Source organism: Mustela erminea, chromosome 7, assembly GCF_009829155.1.
Source record: "Mustela erminea isolate mMusErm1 chromosome 7, mMusErm1.Pri, whole genome shotgun sequence".
NCBI lineage: Eukaryota > Metazoa > Chordata > Mammalia > Carnivora > Mustelidae > Mustela > Mustela erminea.
Window position 1 is genome coordinate 98,683,772 of NC_045620.1, and position 18,553 is coordinate 98,702,324.

The following is an 18,553-nucleotide window of genomic DNA, read 5'->3' on the forward strand; positions in this document are numbered from 1 at the left end:
TGGGCTCCATCCCAGTTATATGGGCAGTTTCCACAAAGAATCTGAATTGTCAAAAAAGAAAAAGAAAGAAAAGAAAAGAAACCTAATTGTCAATAATCTCTGGATAATGAGTTTTTATATAAAATATATTGATGTTGATGGGTACCTGGGTGGCTCAGTCAGTTAAACATCTGCCTTTGGCTCAGGCCATGATCCCAGGGTGCTGGGATCAAGCCCCTTGTCCAGCTCCCAGCTCAGCCAGGTTCCTGTCTCCATCTCCCTGTCCTCCTTGCTTGTGTTCTCTCTCTCTCTCTCGCTCGCTATCTCTGTCTCTCAAATAAATAAATAAAATGTTTAATATATATATATATTTATGTTGAAACAATAATGATAAGCTTTTTAAGGATACACAGATATATACCTACTATCACTTTCTATCTTAATTTTTCTTTTAAAATATAGCAAAAGGAATAGAGAACATAGTGCTATAAGATAGTTAAAGTTCAGTGAAGAAATGGACTCCAATGTGAAATAAAAGTGTATTTTCTCTGGACTTAAAAATACTGATATTATTTAGGAATATATTCCAAAAAGGGTAATAAATGGAGAGGTATCTTTAAAGAAAATGCGTCCTTGAAAATCCAATGTTTCTGAAATTATTCTACTTCATAAAATGTCTACTTTAATCCATATCAGGAAAAGAATTTGTTTCAAAACTTCAAAGAAGCTTGATGGAGGACATTCCTGACCCTGTGGTTGATAAAAGAATAGCATACATTATATATGTATATTAATGTGGAACTTGATTTTATGCAGATTTCAAAGTTTTAAAATGTGTATAAATGAATCCTTTCTGAGAGACTAAGACAATATGATTTATTTAATGTATAATTAGAAAAGATAGTACAATATATCTCCCCCATCTAAATTTTTGGTATCACCATGTTTAATTTATGAAACCAATTCATTGTTTTGTAGCTATTCATATCTATTTTATTTTTTAAGTGTATATGTTTTGAATGCTGACAACGTGAAAATCACTAAGCTAGAATAACTTTGTTTCAAAAGTAAGCTTGTTTTCCAAGTCATACCAGCCTGATGTTAAAAAATGGGGTCTGAATAATTTTATTTTTGACAATTTACTGCTATTCTTTTCCTTTCTATGTCTCTATTACCTTCCCTTCTCTCATGCAGGATTGTTTCTCAGAGTGCCCTGGAACGGCTAATGTGTACCATATACCTAGTCCCTTCTGCTTTTAGAGAATATCTATCATTTTCATCCTTTTCTTGCCCTCCCTAAAGTAACTCTATTACTGAGACCTCTGAAGCCTGTGAAAAGTTTGTAAAGCTATTAGCAGAGCCATTTCATTCAAGAAAAAGTTATCAGTGCTATTCGGCACTGATGCTTTCCTAAGTGAATATTTCCTCTTACACCTCCTCTATTCCCAGTGGTTTTGACCCTGTTTGTATTTGGAGATCTCTAAACTCCCAACATTCTGTCACAATAACCCAGAAAAGAGGAATTATCTTTGAACAATATTCTCTTGCAAAATGATTTTACTTTCATTTCACTGGCAACCCTTTGCTCCAAATATCTTTCAGAAGTTTTAACTTTTATTTAATGCCCCATCGTCAAAGATCTAAACTTAATTAAACATTGATATTAATTTCACAAATTAGGACAATTCTTTAAATCTCAGAGGATTGTGACTTTTTTATATACCTTATTATATTCTTTTAAAAGTTTAGACTATAACAGTAATGTATCTATTAATCGTATATAATTTTTATTAGGTATCCCAATAATACAAAGACCAGTACTAGCTAGAGGATGCAGACTCTTCACCTTGAAACTTTTTAGGAAATTTAAAAAAATCAAATCAGTTAGTTTACCTACTTGTTGTTATTGATTTAGATAATTTAGTTAGTCACAATGCATGACTAAGATCATATCCCCAATCAAATTGATTTTCTGTTTTTCAGAATAGCTAAGCTTCCTTAACTCTCCATACACTTGTGGTGTTTGCTTGAGTTAGTACATTTTGGTCCCCAATACATTATATTGGATATGGGCTGACTGTAGGGTAATCAAAGAAAAAGCAGTAGTACTGAAATTAATTATACCACAACATCAAATGTCTCATCCATGATTTACTTGTATTTGCATGTTGCAGAAACCATCTAAACCAGCTAATAAATTGGAAGGAAGAAAGGAAAGAGAAAAGAAAGAAGGGGAGGGGAGGGGAGGGAGAAGAGAGAGAAAAAACTTGAAAGGAAGAAGAGGGGGATGGAAAGAAGTAGGAGGAAGGGAAGGAGAAAGAATCTGGGCTGGAAAGCATTCAAGAGCCAATAATTCCTTCGGACTTCCAGTATTTCTTTTCACATCTACCTCAGTCTACTCTCTTACCAAAACAGTTTTCTAAGGCTTTACTATCCACATAAAATAATGATCCCAAAACTTTAAGTGTCTTTCAGTTTCACCAACAGAGAGAAGGTAATTAGTTATTTTTGAATTCCAGTTTATAGTTCTTGTAGCAAATATGGATCCTGTGTCCACCCCTGGTCCCAGCAACTAGACAGAGGTAAAGAAGTAGTAGAAATCTAATTAATGAAGTGAGAAAGCAAGCAACCATCAGGAAGAGGGAATAACTTTTCAGAGGAAAGAGTTGTGATAGCTAGACAGAACTGCCAAAATGTGTCTATGACACAGGAATTTCAGTAAGGGTCAGACTGGTTGACTTAAAAAACTTCTACAAAACAGCCATGAAGAATACTGGTTAAGAAGGTAAAATGTAACCACTCAAAAGTATCACACTGGATCCTATTTATTTTATCTAGTCTTAGTACACACCAAATGTGAACTCTTTGCTTAACCCTGTTTCTTAATTATTTGATTTTTGTTTGCTTTAATCTTTTTATTTCCCCTATGTCCTCAGATACTCTTCTATACAGATTGTCCTTGTCATTCTAAATTAATCTAAAGGTACTAATTTCCCATTAAAGCTTCCACAAATTACAGTACATCTTGCACTTGGTTGATTATCTATTGTGATATTATTTGCTTTTTTTTCTCTCCTGTACCAGTTCTGTTTCTCTAATTTTCTTGAGAGATTTTATGTTAAACATTATTTTTATTCTCTAAAAATGTTGAAATATAGTGAACAATCCTTATAAAATAATTTTGTCCCTAATACAGACAATTTTTTCAGTACATTTATTTATTAAGCCTCCCTATACGTTTTGTAAGAATATGTGATACAGTTCATGAAAATCAGATATTTTAAGAAGATATCAGAGTGAGTTTTTTCCTCCTGTTAGTATTAATCCCTCTACTTTGGATATGTAAATGAATAAGGACATTACAGCGTAACATAAAGTAAAACTCACTTTTCCAAAGTCAATTTCATTAAAAGTTATGCTTAAACAATTAGATTGAGGTCATAATTTGCAAAGAAGAAAGGGTGAATTTCAAATTCTACCTTGAAATTATTCCTTTCATCCACAAAGTCAGACATCATACTTTGAATTAGGCATGATTATTTTTTTCTCTTTGTACCAGGTTCAAATATAAAGTCATTCCCAATTTTAGTTAATAATTTATACTTACATATATTATAAGAATTTTAAAAGATGAATCCAATTCCAAGCAAATAAATCAAATTAGAGATTTAATGTGAAACTTACCAGTTCAAACTATTAAATTAGGGGAGAAAATATGTTGACACTTACTAAAGCTTGGTCTATGTAAAGAAATGCAGTAGATATATTTATATTGTAAAGAAGGAGCAAAGGTTGGTTGTTTGGTTTCCTCGAAATTCTGCCCTGACTCCTGATTTCTGCAACTGTCAAGGAATCAACAGTGCTATTGTGGGGTTCACTTACAGAGCCAGTTACTGGAATTTATAACATATGTAAAATCACTGTCATTTATAGAGTTATGCTTATCTGACAACCGCTATGGGCTGAATCATGCCTTCCTCTGCCGGCCCCCTCCCCACAATTCATATGTTGACACTCTAACCCCCAAAGTGATTGTATTTACAGATAGGGTTTGTAGGAGTTAATAAAGGTTAAAGGAGGCCATCCATAAGGGTCAGGTCCTAATCCTATAGAATTGGTGACATTGAAAGAAAAGGAAGAGAGTGAAATCTCTCTGCCATATAAGGACAGGACAGCTAGGAAGTGAGGTCTCCCCAGAACCTTACCATGTTGGCACCTCAATCTCAGACTTCCAGCTTCCATAACGGAGAGAAAAAATATTTCATTTATTTAAGCCACCTAAACTATAGTATTTTGTTATGGTAGCACAAGTTGACGGTTACAACAACTGATTATGATGATTTGAAACTTGAATACATGTTAATAAGATCATAATTTTAATGCTATATGTATGTCTATATGTGAGTGGTGTGTGTGTGTGTGTGTGTGTGTGTGTGTTATGTGGGATGACATAAGCACAGAGGAAAAGTTTTTGTGAAAAATAAGATGGGAAAAGAACAAAATAACAATATAGCAAAAACAAAAATTATTTATAAGGAAAAACAAAGTTATATCATACTATCTATGGTATTACTACAAATATGGATAAATTGAATATACATGTAAGCTATTTTTGAAATATCTATAATAGAAAGAATGAGCCCTAACATAAGATTATTTTGTCCCTGGTAAAGTTAGATATTACACTGATAGGCCTAAATATTGGCAAAGGACTATATAGCTTTCTTCAAAATAGTGCCAAAGACCAAATTTAGAAATTCCATGACTAGTCCTGAACTGGTTCAATTCTCATCCCTTAAATAGCATTATTTTCTTTCTAACATGAGCTCCTTCCAAAATTAGGAAAACAAACAGGCAAATACTATATGATTTTACCCAAGCCTTGCCATTAAATATATGTGACATAGAATTTTGTTTTTGTTTTTGTTTGTTTGAATGGTTAATTTTTTGAAGCTTAGTTTTCTGTTTCTAGAAATGAATGAAATAACTGCTTTTCATAGTTTTTGTAAGACCAAATGGTGTATATGACTGTCAGAATCTCCAAGACCCTGAATCTAGGAGATTCTCTATAAGGACTCTCAGGACTCAGCATATACAGTTAAACCTTAAACAACACAGGGGTTAGGGGTGCTGACCCCCCAGTTGAAAATTTGTGTATAACTTTTGACTCCCCAAAAACTTAACTACTAATTGCTTACCATTGACCAGAACTCTTAAAAACTACATTAACAGTCAATTAGCACATATTTCATATGTGATATGCATTATATACGGTATTCTTACAAAAAAGTAAGCCAGGAAAAATAAAATGCTATTAAGAAAATTATAAGGAAGGGAAAATATACTTATGATACTATACTGATTTTATCAATATCATAAGTTTATGTGATCTATTTACAAAATGAATTATCTGTTAGTACCTACATCAGCATTGTCTTATAAGATATGAACACTGTAAATATTATACATGTTACTAACACTGGGCATAAAAAATGAAAAGATAATGTGAAAAAGAAATTCATATTTATTTATAGGTATAATTATTTGTGCATAGGTTATAAAGAAGCAGCAATATGATTACCTTATGGTAGCCTGGTATTATTGATATAATTGCTTAATAGTGCACTAGCTTACCCTAAAGAATAAATTCTTATAAATTTTTATGGCATGTGGTATTACAGTCATATTCATAATATAGTATGAGAAATATTATTACATTACAAAACACGTTTACCTGTGAGATAGGCTGATACACAGTTTCTCTATTTACCAGAATAAGAGGCATACTGTACAGTAATATAATTCTTAGAAAGTGAAGTTATAAAACAGTAAGAAAACTAGCATGTTATTAATTTTACATTAGATATCACTCACCTTATGCCTATGTGAGGATAGGCTGTCCACTTCTATACTTGCATGTGGTGTTCTATACAATAAATATTTAGGCAATAATGGTGATGCCACTAAAATATTTTATACAGTCCTTGCCATATGTTTATTAAATCCTCACATAAAACATATATATACAAAACTGGTATGTTTACTAACTGTACAGAAAGGTGATTGTTTACTCTTACTAAGTGGAATTGGATCATCATAAAAGTCATCATTCTCTTTTCCATGTCAGGTAGTCTGAAGAAGAACAGATAGTGGAGGAGTAGGTCTTGCTGTCTTATGGGTGGCAGAGGTGGAGGAGGTGGAGCAGTGAAAGGGGAGACAGGTGAAGCAGGCACATTCTTTGTAACTTTATGGAAACACATCATAATTTCTGTCTGGTACCATAATATGATACTAATCATTCTTCCACCATTTGCTTTAGTTGAAGTGCCCATATCATAGGAAGGTCCATGTCCTAAAAGAAGTCAAATTTGTCTTGAATAATCAGACTGTCTAATGTCAATTTGTTTTCTGGCACTGCTTCTACTATATCTTCTTCCTCATTGTTTGGCGTAGGTTCAGAAGCCTCATCTCCATCTCCAGAAAGCTGTCTTCTGTCAATTCCTCTGGTGTGGTGCCTGTTAGCTCTTCAATTTCTCCAAGATCTGTATCTTGAAACCCTTCACCTTTTTTCCCATATCCACAATATCATTGATGGTTTCCTTGATTGACTCTGTCATAAGTCCTGTGAAGTCATGCACAACACCTGGACACACATTTTATTGTTGGGGCTTGAGGGGTTTTATGTATTTTTCTACAACAATGATAGCATTTTCAATGGTGTAACACTTCTAGACTTTCATCATGTTCCCTGTGTCAGATTTCTCCTCCATAGCGTTGACAATCTTTCCCACAGAGTGCCATGTTTGAAGAGCCTTAGTGGTCCTATGAACCCCCTCATCTAGAGGCTAAATTAGAGATATTATGTTTGGGAGCATGCAGACCATTTTGACATTTTGAATTATCTGGGTTCTGGGTGGCTAGGGGCATTGTTCAATAACAAAAGAGCTTTGAGCGGCAGTTTCTTACTGGGAAAGTACTTCCTGACTGTAGGGATGAAAAATCATTGGAATTAATCCAGAAAAAGTGTTGTTGATGTCCAGGCCTTCTTGTACAACCAAATGACTGGAAGCCAATGTTTATCTTTTCCCTTCAAGTCTTAGGGTTAACAACTTATAAGTAAGGACCCTCCTGGTCATAAACTCAACTACATTTGCACAAAACAGTAGAGTTAACCTATCTCTTCCTGCCTTCAACCCTGGTGTTTACTCCTCTTCCTTATTCTTAAATGCTCTTTGTGGCATTTTTCCCCCAAAATAAGGTACTTTTATCTGTAATAAAAAATCTGTTCAGGAAGATATTCTTTCTCCTCAATGATTTTGTTAATGGCATCTAGGAATTCATCTGCTGCCTCTTGGCCAGCAGAAGGTTCTTTTCCTGTTATCTTGACACATTTTAAGCTAAATCTCTTTCGAAGATTGTCAAACCATCCTTTGCTGCCATTAAATTCTAGAGCATTCAACTTCCTTTTACTTAAATTGTCATATAATTATTCTGCTTTTTCTCAATTCAAAGGTATACTTTTCTTATAGAAATTCTGTACCCACACAAAAGCTGCATTTTCAATTCAAGATAAAAAGGCATTTCACTAGGTTTTCACATTTGCTGGCATAGCTGTAAAGATGACTTCACAAAATTCCCTTTTTTTTTTTTTTTTACGATGGTCCTTATGCTAAATTCATTTCACTTAAAATGGCGATCATCCACAGCTGCATACCTCAATCTATAATATATATCAAATAATTTAACTTTTTCTTGTGATGTCATGACATTTTTCTGCTTCTTGAGAGCACTTCCAACATCATTAGTGGCACTTCCTGTTGGTCCCATGGTGTTATGCAAGGTGTATATTATTGTACTAAACATGATTAAAAAATATCTGAGAACCAAGAGAGATCGCTTTTTATTGCAATGTGAAATTTGCTAGAGAGATGAACTGCTCCCACAGAGATGATTTGTGTCACATGTCATTTTAAGTAGATACTCACAACACTTGAGCTCACTGCAGTAACAACAGTAGGTGTCTACAAAATTAGCACAGCAGTACAGTTTGTACTGCTGTCAATTTTATGCAGTTATGATCTAATACTGCATCTTTAAATTTGTGTATATTTCTCTTAACTGTGAATGGCACCATGTATGGTTTGTGAGTGCCTGTGTTTTGATAAATTTTAACATTTTGTAATATATTTGTCTATATTCTATGGTAGTGAATGATAAAATAGACTAGAATCTATGTATTATGCACACCTAATGTTTTCTTAATGTCCATTGGTATTTCTAGGCTATGTGGCTCATCAGTAAGTTTTTTTCAAATTGTTACAAATCTCCAAAAAATGTTCTAATACATTCATTGAAAAAATGCTCATATAGGTGGATTCATGTAGCTCAAACTTGTGTTGTTCAAGGGTCAGCTACAGTTCCACTTACAGCTAAGATTTATTAAAGCAATTTATAAGGATAGATGCAATTTGGAAGACTACACATGTAGGCTTCCTTATGCTCTGCCCCCATCATGGGAAGTCACACAAAGCACACCAACATTTGTATGATGTTTCTGCCCAGGGAAGTTCATTTCCAACTCAGCGCCCAGAGTTTTTATTGGAGGCTGGTCTGTAGGCACACGCTCCGTGGCACATAGTAAAATTTCGAACTCTCAGAACAAAAACAGGCATTCAGTAAAAACCGCATTCTCTCCCCAGAGAGAGGGCTCAGTGGGCTTCTCTGATCAATTAGGAAATGGTGAGAACACTTATGAAATCCAAGTTTCCAGATGCCAAACAATAGTCAACTTTGCAAGAAGGTCTTTTTGAAGGATCACAACTTCAGGCCTTTTGTGTTCATACTTTTCTGCATAGTGTAAAATGTAGATCTCAGGATTGTGCATAAAGTAAATGTGTAATAAGCATACATTTTTTAAATTTCCCATACCCACTTATTAATTCTTTGCTCATGTGGGACCATAAGTCAGTCAGCCTTCATTGCCATAGCTCCCTCCCTGAAAACCATCACTGCATCTTTGGCTTATACCCTATGGCATTAATACTCCTGCCTCTATTGTCAGAAGAAATTACTTTCTTCAAGCTTTTTTTAGATTATAAGTCCCAAATCAAAATTTCAGGATTGGTTTCTGTGCCGGAATTTTAAGAAAGACTATAGAAGTAAGTATCTTTTTACAGAAAAGTGGGTAAAGTTTCCTGACAAGACTAATAAAGTAGGGAATTATCACCTAAATATAGACAAATACCACTGACTTTTGTTTGTATACACTACCAAAAGCCATATTCATTGCAATAAACTTCTGATGCCAGATTTAAGTGCAAACCTCCCTGCTTTGAGTTTATGAAAGAGAAGTCCTAAATGTAGTTGGTTTCTTTTCTCTTAAGGAATGTTAGAATAGGTTGGCCTTGCAGTGTGTTTTCTTGAAGGAGTTACAGGGTCCTGGAAAAATTCAAGGTTCTATTAAAAGTTTTCAAATACACTGCTTCAAGTTTAGAAAATCTAGCTGAGCCATGCCAAATTCCTAATCCATGGAAACTGTAAGATAGCAAATTCTAGCATTTGGATTCTCTATTCAGGACATTACATTCAAAATGTGCTTGATTGCGTGGTCATTTAAAACTATGGGGGATATTCTGCTTCCACGCTCATTCAAGCTGTTAGAGAAATATTTTCTTGCAGTTGTAGAATGAGATCTCATTTTTTTTATGAGCTATCAGATAGAAGTCACTGTCAGCTTCTAGAAGATGCTGATTTCCTGTCCATAGTCCTCATAAGTCCTCATAAATATTACAGCTTGCTCCTTCAAGGCCAGCAGCAGTATGTGTCTTGTTGAATTGTCCTCATACTTTGAGTCTCTCAGACTTAACTTTTCTAACTAGCTAAAGATAACCCTCAACTTTTAAGGGCTCATGTGGTTGGGTTAGCCTCTGCTCCCCCAGATAGGCATCCCAGTTGAAGATAAACTGGTTGGTAATTTAAGCACATCTGTAGTATACATATTCCATGTAACTTACAATTATGGGAGTGATATCGTGGGATAAAAGTCATTGGGGCCATGTTAGAATTCTGCCTAGTAGTCTTTTAGCATACCTATATCTCTAAGAATAGTTCCCATATTAAGGATCCATGGGTTATGTCTTCAGAGACTATATACAGCCTTTCATATAAGTCTTTCTTTAATCTTATTTATTTCTTCTAAAGTGTCAGGAAAGTGGATGAAAACTGAAGAACGAAATTTATCTTTTCAAAAATATTTATTTGACTATCTATCGATCATCTATCTAAAATGTGCTTAATGTTATGAGACTAGAGAGCAAAGTGACTAGATAATATATATATATATATATATATATATATATATATATATAATAGGCTTAAGTTTTATTCATATAAAATTAGAAAAAATAACTGTTAGATGTCTGGAAAAGTCAAGTGAAAGAAATTTCATATCAGTCTCTCAGCCAATTAGGTATTTACACTGAAGAGGTTTTTGATTTGAATTATTTCAAAATTATCTTTATTCTCTACTTTCATAGTTATTTGTAAACCATCAATATCAATAGTTAACATGCATTCTAAAAGTGTTAATGATAAATTTTCAAATTTCAACTTGATCTACATTTTAAAATATAGACACCAATGTATTTGTTCTGTACAAGTCAACATTAAAGTCCTTAAAACGTGTATGCTAGAGTACTGAGTTCAAATCTATGTTACATTATTTGGTAACTTTAGTCCTTGGTTTAGTTACTTCAACTATCTTTGCCTGCCTTTCACCATTTGTTAGCACTTAGATCATCTTGGTTCTAGCAGTTAGTACCCATGTTAAACTTAAAAACTACCTCTTCTCTCCATTTACTGATACAAATGTTGAAACATACTTAGTGTACAAGTTTTCTATGAAACAAAATTATAAGAATTATAAAAGCATTTTCTAAACTGTTTTTCAAATAATTGCCACTATTAATTGATTGAGAAGTTGGCTTTTAATTAGTGTGAACCCAATATGTTTAAATGATAATGGTACACTGTATGTTTACTGCAGAGATGACAGTTACTGCATTCATAGAAAGAATGTTTTATTAGGGACACAGGGATAGCACATTGAAATATATAGTAGATTTACAAAAGTGAAAATACATCTTGTTACTTTGACTAGAAGATGCTGCAGATTATCAGGAAAGTGAATGAAAGTTGAAGAATGAAATCAATAGAGAAGACTTATCAGTGAGAGATATATGGAGGTAGAGAACTAACCTGGGATTTGAAGCATGATTGAAATTCCAATACTAGTGATTTACAACCCTACAAAAAGTTCCAAAGCCTGGGACTCACCTCAGATTCGAATTGCTGCTTCTTTAAAAGGTTTCCAATTATTGCAAACATGTAGTGTCTTGAAAACCACTGTGTTAAATAAGATTCCAGTTGCTTCCGTTGTTATAGAATAGCATGAGAGCTTGTTAAAAATGCAGAATATCAGGCCCAAACCAAGACTCACTGATTTGGACTCTGCCTATTAAAATTATAGAAGTAATAGAAACAATAGGACAGCTGAAAATAAAATTTCAAATTACCATCAAACAGAAATGTGCAAATGTACTTCAAACCTTCTACCAGCCTTGGATATCCCAGTAGGACTTTATATCTTGTTTTACATTCTAATGCTTGAGAAGTCATCTCCTGGTTGATATTACATAATTCATTACATACTGTATAGTCAGCTATGCAACATACTTTTAAACTTTTGACAGTATTCCCAAAGACCCAGTTACAAGCCAGAAAGTTAGATTTCAAGCACCATCTCTATGAGAATTCTCCACTTTAAATAACTGAGAGGACTGTTCACATTGTTCACTTACGTTTAAGACCTTACTATAATAATTATTTTTCCTCAAAGGGTTAAGGAATCCATAACATCTATATGGATATCAGAATATCCTGGAATGAGGACATACTTTTATAAACAATATCAAGTTTCAAATCTTGAAGACAAAAACAGGAGTTTCCGTAAGCAAGAAGTTATGCTGTCTTCAAGAGGAAGTACTTTTCATGAGTGAACATGGGATAGTAATTCATACTTCTAGGTTTCTTAGATTGGGCTTCATGAATGATTCACCCCATAGCAATAGACATACCAATTAACCTTTCATGCCACTTAAAAAAAATAAAATAGTTTGGGGTGCCTGAGTGGCTCGGTGGGTTAAGCCTCTGCCATCAGCTTAGGTCATGATCTCAGGGTCCTGGGACTAAGCCCCGCATAGGACTCTCTGCTAAGTGGGGAGCCTGCTTCCCCCTCTTTCTCTGTCTGCCTACTTGTGAACTCTATCTCTCTTTCAAATAAATAAATACAACCTTTAAAAATAATAAAATAGGGGCGCCTGGGTGGCTCAGTGGGTTAAGCCGCTGCCTTAGGCTCAGGTCATGATCTCAGGGTCCTGGGATCGAGTCCCGCATCGGGCTCTCTGCTCAGCAGGGAGCCTGCTTCCTCCTCTCTCTCTGCCTGCCTCTCTGCCTACTTGTGTTCTCTGTCAAATAAATAAATAAAATCTTTAAAAAAATAATAATAAAAAATAAAAAATAAAAATAATAAAATAGCTTGAAGAAGGAGGTATTGATTTCTGATGATTTAGACATCAAAGTTTATTGATCAAGCAAGGCAATATTGACCAAAAAAAAAAAATTAAGAACAATATGTACTACATTAGAGGATGTATTTCTCTTTGCATCATTTTGCAGTCTGATGCTGGAAATAAGGCTATTTAAAACAGTGAAGAGAAATCCTCTAAAGATTTACTTTATATCCCTTTGCACTCCCTATTTCTGACTTAAAGTAGGCATGTTCTTCTCATGAAATGCCAGGGAGCCCACTGTCATTTTCAGTGGAGGAAAACAGGGAGGCTTGCATTTATTGCAGAATAAAATGTTACCTCAGTAAAGACAACACAGGAAATACTACACATATACAAATCAAGGTGGCAGCATAGGAAAACCTGAACCTACCTTCTATGGAAAAAACAAATCTACAGCTACATGTGGGCGTGATTTTACTCGAAAAAGGACTTGAGAACTAGGTGAACAGTACCTCCATGACAAAAGACTTTTAGAAGAGACACTTCAAGAAGAATAGAAGAGGCAGAGACATGATCATTCTTGAGGCTCCACTAGTTCCTTGATTCCAGTACATAGCCTGTGCCATGAATAATTTGAAAGAAATGGTAGGGGCCACATGGGTCGCACATTTGGTTGGGCATCCAACTCTTGATTTTGGCTCAGGTGGTGACCATAGGGTTGAGATCAAGCCCCACATGGAGCCCTGTGTTGGGCTCTGCGCTTGGCTCAGAATCTGCTTATGTTTCTCTCTTCCTCTGCCCCGCTCCCAGGCACGTGCATATGTACTTTCTCTCAAATAAATAAATAAATCTTTAAAAGAAATTAAAAAGAATGGCAGCTTTCTTCATTGGATCTCACTTGTTACAACTGCATCCTTCCCCACTTTCATAGTTCCCTCTTTTCCTAGGAAGGATGTGAAGAATTCAGACAGTTCAAATGAAATTCTGTGATATACTACTGGCACACTTGCATTAAAAGTTAGAAGTAAGGAAGCTTTTGTTTAAACCCCAAGTTTGAACTGTGAGTGATAAAGTTGACTCTGGCCAGGAAGTCAGCAAGATATATTGGATGATACAAAAGTATTTCCTAATGTCCTTCTTATCAAACCACAAAAGAAATGACATAATTCGTGTGCATATTAATACCTACCCTGCTTCCTGGAGGCATTCTGCTCTCAAAATTTGAAAAATAAATTATGTTTTATTTTAAGTTATATTTCATTTTCATGGTCAGTGATGAGATGATCTTCAAAGTTCCTTTGCAGCAGCAGAGAAAATCCTAAATGTTGAATGTCTGTGTCAATTCTGGATCAGTTTTGATTGTTTTGTTTTTATTCTTAGTATGGTTATATTTTCCTGTTTATTAGCATGCATGGTATTAATTAATTAGATGCTAAACATTGTGAATTTTACTTTGATGGATGTTGAATGTCTCTGAATTCCTATGAGTATTTGTGGGTTGTGTTCTGGCACACAGTTCAATTATTTTTAAACAGTTTGATCCCTTCAGGGATTGCTTAAAAAAAGACAAAGGTATGATTTGCATATCATAAAATGCACACTTTTAAAGTATTTAGTTCCTTTTTTTATATAGCTGGAAGTTGTGTAAATATTACCAATAACTAAATCCAGAACATTTTTACTCCCCCAAAAAGCAGCCCAGTACTCATTAGGAGCAGTAATTCCTAATTCCTTTACTCTCTGTAATAACTGGAACCATTAATCTACTTTTTGCCTCTATAGATTCCCTGTTTTGGCTATCTTACATAAACATAATTATATAATATATGGCTTTCTATGTCTGGCATTTTTCACTTAGCAATGTTTTCAGGATCCATCAACATTGAATTATGTATCTGTTCTTTATTCTTTTTATGATTGAATAACATTAATTCATGGATTATCCTATATTTGTGTTTATTAATCCATTAACTGATGGACTTTTGGTTTCTTTCCAAATTTTGGCTACTGTGAATAATGCTGCTATGAACACTGGTGTACAAGATCTTGCATGAACGTATGTATTAATTCTTTTTGGTATATGCCTAGGAGTCGAATTTCTGGATCATATGGCAACTGCCAAACTGTGTTTCCAAAGTGGTTGAACCATTTTATATTCCCATCAGTGATCTGTGGTGGTAATTGTCTTCCCAGCAGGTGTAAAGTATAATGTTTTGGTTTGCATTTCCCTTATACTAATAAAACTGAGTATCTTACGTGGTGATTGGTTGTATGGATATCTTCTCGGGAAAAATATCTAATCAAATCCTTTGTCTTTTTTTTTTTTAATGGACTTTTGGTAAGTTGTAGTAGTTCTTTGTACCTATGTATACTAGAACCTTTCAGGTACATAATTTGCAGTTATTTTCCTTTATTCTGTGTGTGTTGCCTTTTACTTTGTTGATTTTGTACTTTAAAGCATGGAAGCTTTTAATTTTTGTAAAATCCAGTTTATCTTTTTAGGTTTGTAATGCATTTAGAGTTAATTTTTTTTATATAATGAGAGGGAAGTTTCCAAATTCTTTTTTTTTTCTTTCTGTCCTGCTGATAACTAAGTGTCCCAGCAGCAACAGCTGTAGAAATACTATTTACTATTTTTTTCAAATTAAATTGTCCTGGAGCCTTTGACAAAGAACCAGCTGACTGTAAATATAAGTGTTTATTTCAGAACACTCAGTTCTATTTCATAGAGCTGTATATCTACCCACATGCAAGTACTATAGTGCCTCAATTATTGTAGCTTTGTTGTAAGTTTTTTAATAGAAAATGTATCTTCCAGTAGTTTTCATCTTTTTAGAAATTTGTTTTGGCAATTGTGTGTTCTTTGCTTGGGTTTTGGGAATCAAACTTTAATTTTTCCAAAACAAAATAGGCAGCTGGAATTTGGATAGGGATTGAGGAATATTAGATCAAGTTTGAGAGTGTTGCTATCTTAACAGTATTAAGTATTCTGGAATCCATGGACATGGGGTGTAATTTCATTTATTTAAGTTTTATTTAATTTCTTTTATAATGTATTTTAGTAGTTACTGTGCATATCTTACACTATATACCTAAGTATTTTATTCTTCTTGATTGCTGTAGAATTGTTTTTTAATTTTGTTTTATTTTTAGATAGTTCACAGACAATGAGTAGAAACACAATTGATTATATATTTCTTTTATCCTATAATCTTGCTAAACATATTTATTAGCTGTAATATTTTTGTGTGAATTCCATAGGATTTTTTTTTTTTTTCATACAAGACCAGGCTATCTATAGATGGAGACTTTTGTTTCTTCATTTCCAATAAGGGTGACTTTTTTCTCTTTTTCTTGTCTAACTTCCCTGGATAGAACCTCTAGTACAATGCTGAATAGAAATAATGAAAGCAGAAAACCTTGTCTTGGTCCTGATCTTAGATGAAAAGCTTTGAACTTTTCACCATTAAGTGTGATGTTGACATGGGTTTTATTAGGTTAAAGAAGTTTCTTTATATTTCTAGTTTTTTAGTCTTACTTTACTTTTTTTAGTCTTACTTACTTACTTACTTGCTTTTCTTAATATGGCATATTACATTGATTTTTGTATGTTGAACCAAGCTTGCATTCTCAGGATGAATTTCATTTGGTCATGTTGTATAATCATGTTAATACATTGTATAATACCACTTGTTAGTATTTTGTTGGTGATTTTGCATCTATATTCATAAGGTATATTGATCTATAGTTTTTCTTTCTTGTAATGTGTTTGTTTTGTTTTGCTCTCCAGGCAATACTGACCTAATACAATGAGTTGAGAATTATTCATTTCTGTTCTAAACTTTGGAAGAATTTGTAAAGAATTGGTTATTAATCCCTCCTTCCTCCTTACATGTTTGCAAGAATTCAGCACTGAACCCATCTGGCCCTGGACTTTTCTTTAGGGGGAATTTTTGTTTTTGTTTTTTGTTGTTGTTTCAAATTTAATCTCTTTACTTTTGTTGGGAGGAGGTTAGAGAGGAGCAGAGTCAGAGAGCAAATCTCAAGTAGCCTCCATACCCAGTGCCTATAGCCCATATGGGGCTTGATCTCACAGCCCTGAGATCATGACCTGAGCCAAACGCAGATACATAACTACTGAGCCACCCAGGTTTCCCACTAAATGTTTTAATGTGGCCTTTGATTATGAGAATATAGACTCTGAGTCTTCATCCAAAAATAATTGAGCTGACAGGAAACTCAGAGATAATTTTTAGATGTGGACCAAAGGTGTAGAACACGAGAGGAAACTGACGAGATCACTTAGCTAAATTTATGTTATGAATTATGTTAAGTATTAAGAGTATTTCACTATTTACATTTCTAAGAGCTATAGAGGTGGTGATTTGTTGTCTTCACATTTTAATGCCCATGCTTTCTGAATGATAAGCATGATTGCTGTGGAGTTGGTGTTACTTTGTGGGAGGAAGGGACTTCAAAAGCTAAACAAAACATATAATTCCAAAAAACAATTTTTGTTTTTCCCAACTTTTTACTACAACTACCATCCTAAAAATTTGAAAGAATTTTACAGAGAACACTGATAAATGTATCACTGAGATTAATATTTTACTATACTTGCTCTATCACAAATCCATTCCTCTACAAAGCTGTTAATCTGTTACTTTCTATACATTTCAAAGTACATTTTTGCTAAATACCTAAACATACATATCATTAATTAGAGTTCAATATCTTTATTTTACTTTATATTCTCAAGACTTCTGTTAACCAATCATATAACATTCAATTAGAAATAAATTTTTCATATATATGATAAATATTTGTAGTATATATTTGTATATATAATTTTCTCTCTATATATATATATACATTGCACTGGCAAATGCCTTCATAAAATGTTGCATTTATATATTAAAATTGTATGTTTAGAGGGAAGTATTTTATATTTACCAAGATAATTATTAATTTTAGTGTTCTTCATTCCTTCCTAAAATGTGAATATCATATTTCTTCCCTTGGAAGAATTTTCCTTACAATTTATTATAGGGTAGGTCTGTTTACTGCAAATTCTCTTGGTTTTCTTTTTTCTGAAATTGTATTTTGTTTTAATTCTCAATGGATATTTAAACTGGATTTCAGATTTTGATTTTGACATTTAAATTGTTCCCAGTGCACATAATGAATCTACTATCTTCTAGATTCCAGATTCAGATGAGGAATCAGTGGTTATCTGAATCATTTTTCCCCTACATGAAAACTGTTATTTTATGTTGGCTACTTTCAAGATTTTCTTTTCATCTCTGATTGTCACCAGATTTAATATATTGTTTGTAGAGTATTTGGTTTGTATTTATTCTGCTTTTATTTGCTGGGCTGCTTACTTCCATATATCTTTTGTATTTCATCAAATTTGGGAAATTTTACCTATTATTTCTTCAAATATTTTGTTCTGCCCTATTTTCTCCCTTCTTTCTTGTTAGATCTATAATTAAACATCTGTTATACATTTGCTATTCCCCAGGTTCTTAAGACTCTGATACATAATTTTTTTCAACAACTGATCTCAACTCTCATGGAGACTATGATTTAGTTAAGAAGAAACCAACACATGTGAAACTAGTGATATTTATAACCACTGTACACATAAGAAAAAATATGAATATCATGGGATATCTGTACTGTCGGCAATGCTGTTTACTTTTGTTTTTGTCTTGTTTATAGCATGTGATTTCATTGTTGAGTTACCATGATGACATTGTTGCTACCTTTTAGGGGTAGCACATGTAAATAATGTTTTATTTTCAGACAGAAACTGTTTCAAGTACAAAGTTTTTCCTTTTTTCCCATTTTCAGATGGTATTTACCCTCACTATGCAAAAAATTTTTGAAAATAATTTAACTTATTTCAACAAGTAAGTTATATTTTATCAATTTAGAAAGTAAAATCTCTGAAATTATTATTTTTATCTTAACCTGTCATGTCAGTCAACTTTCTATCCATT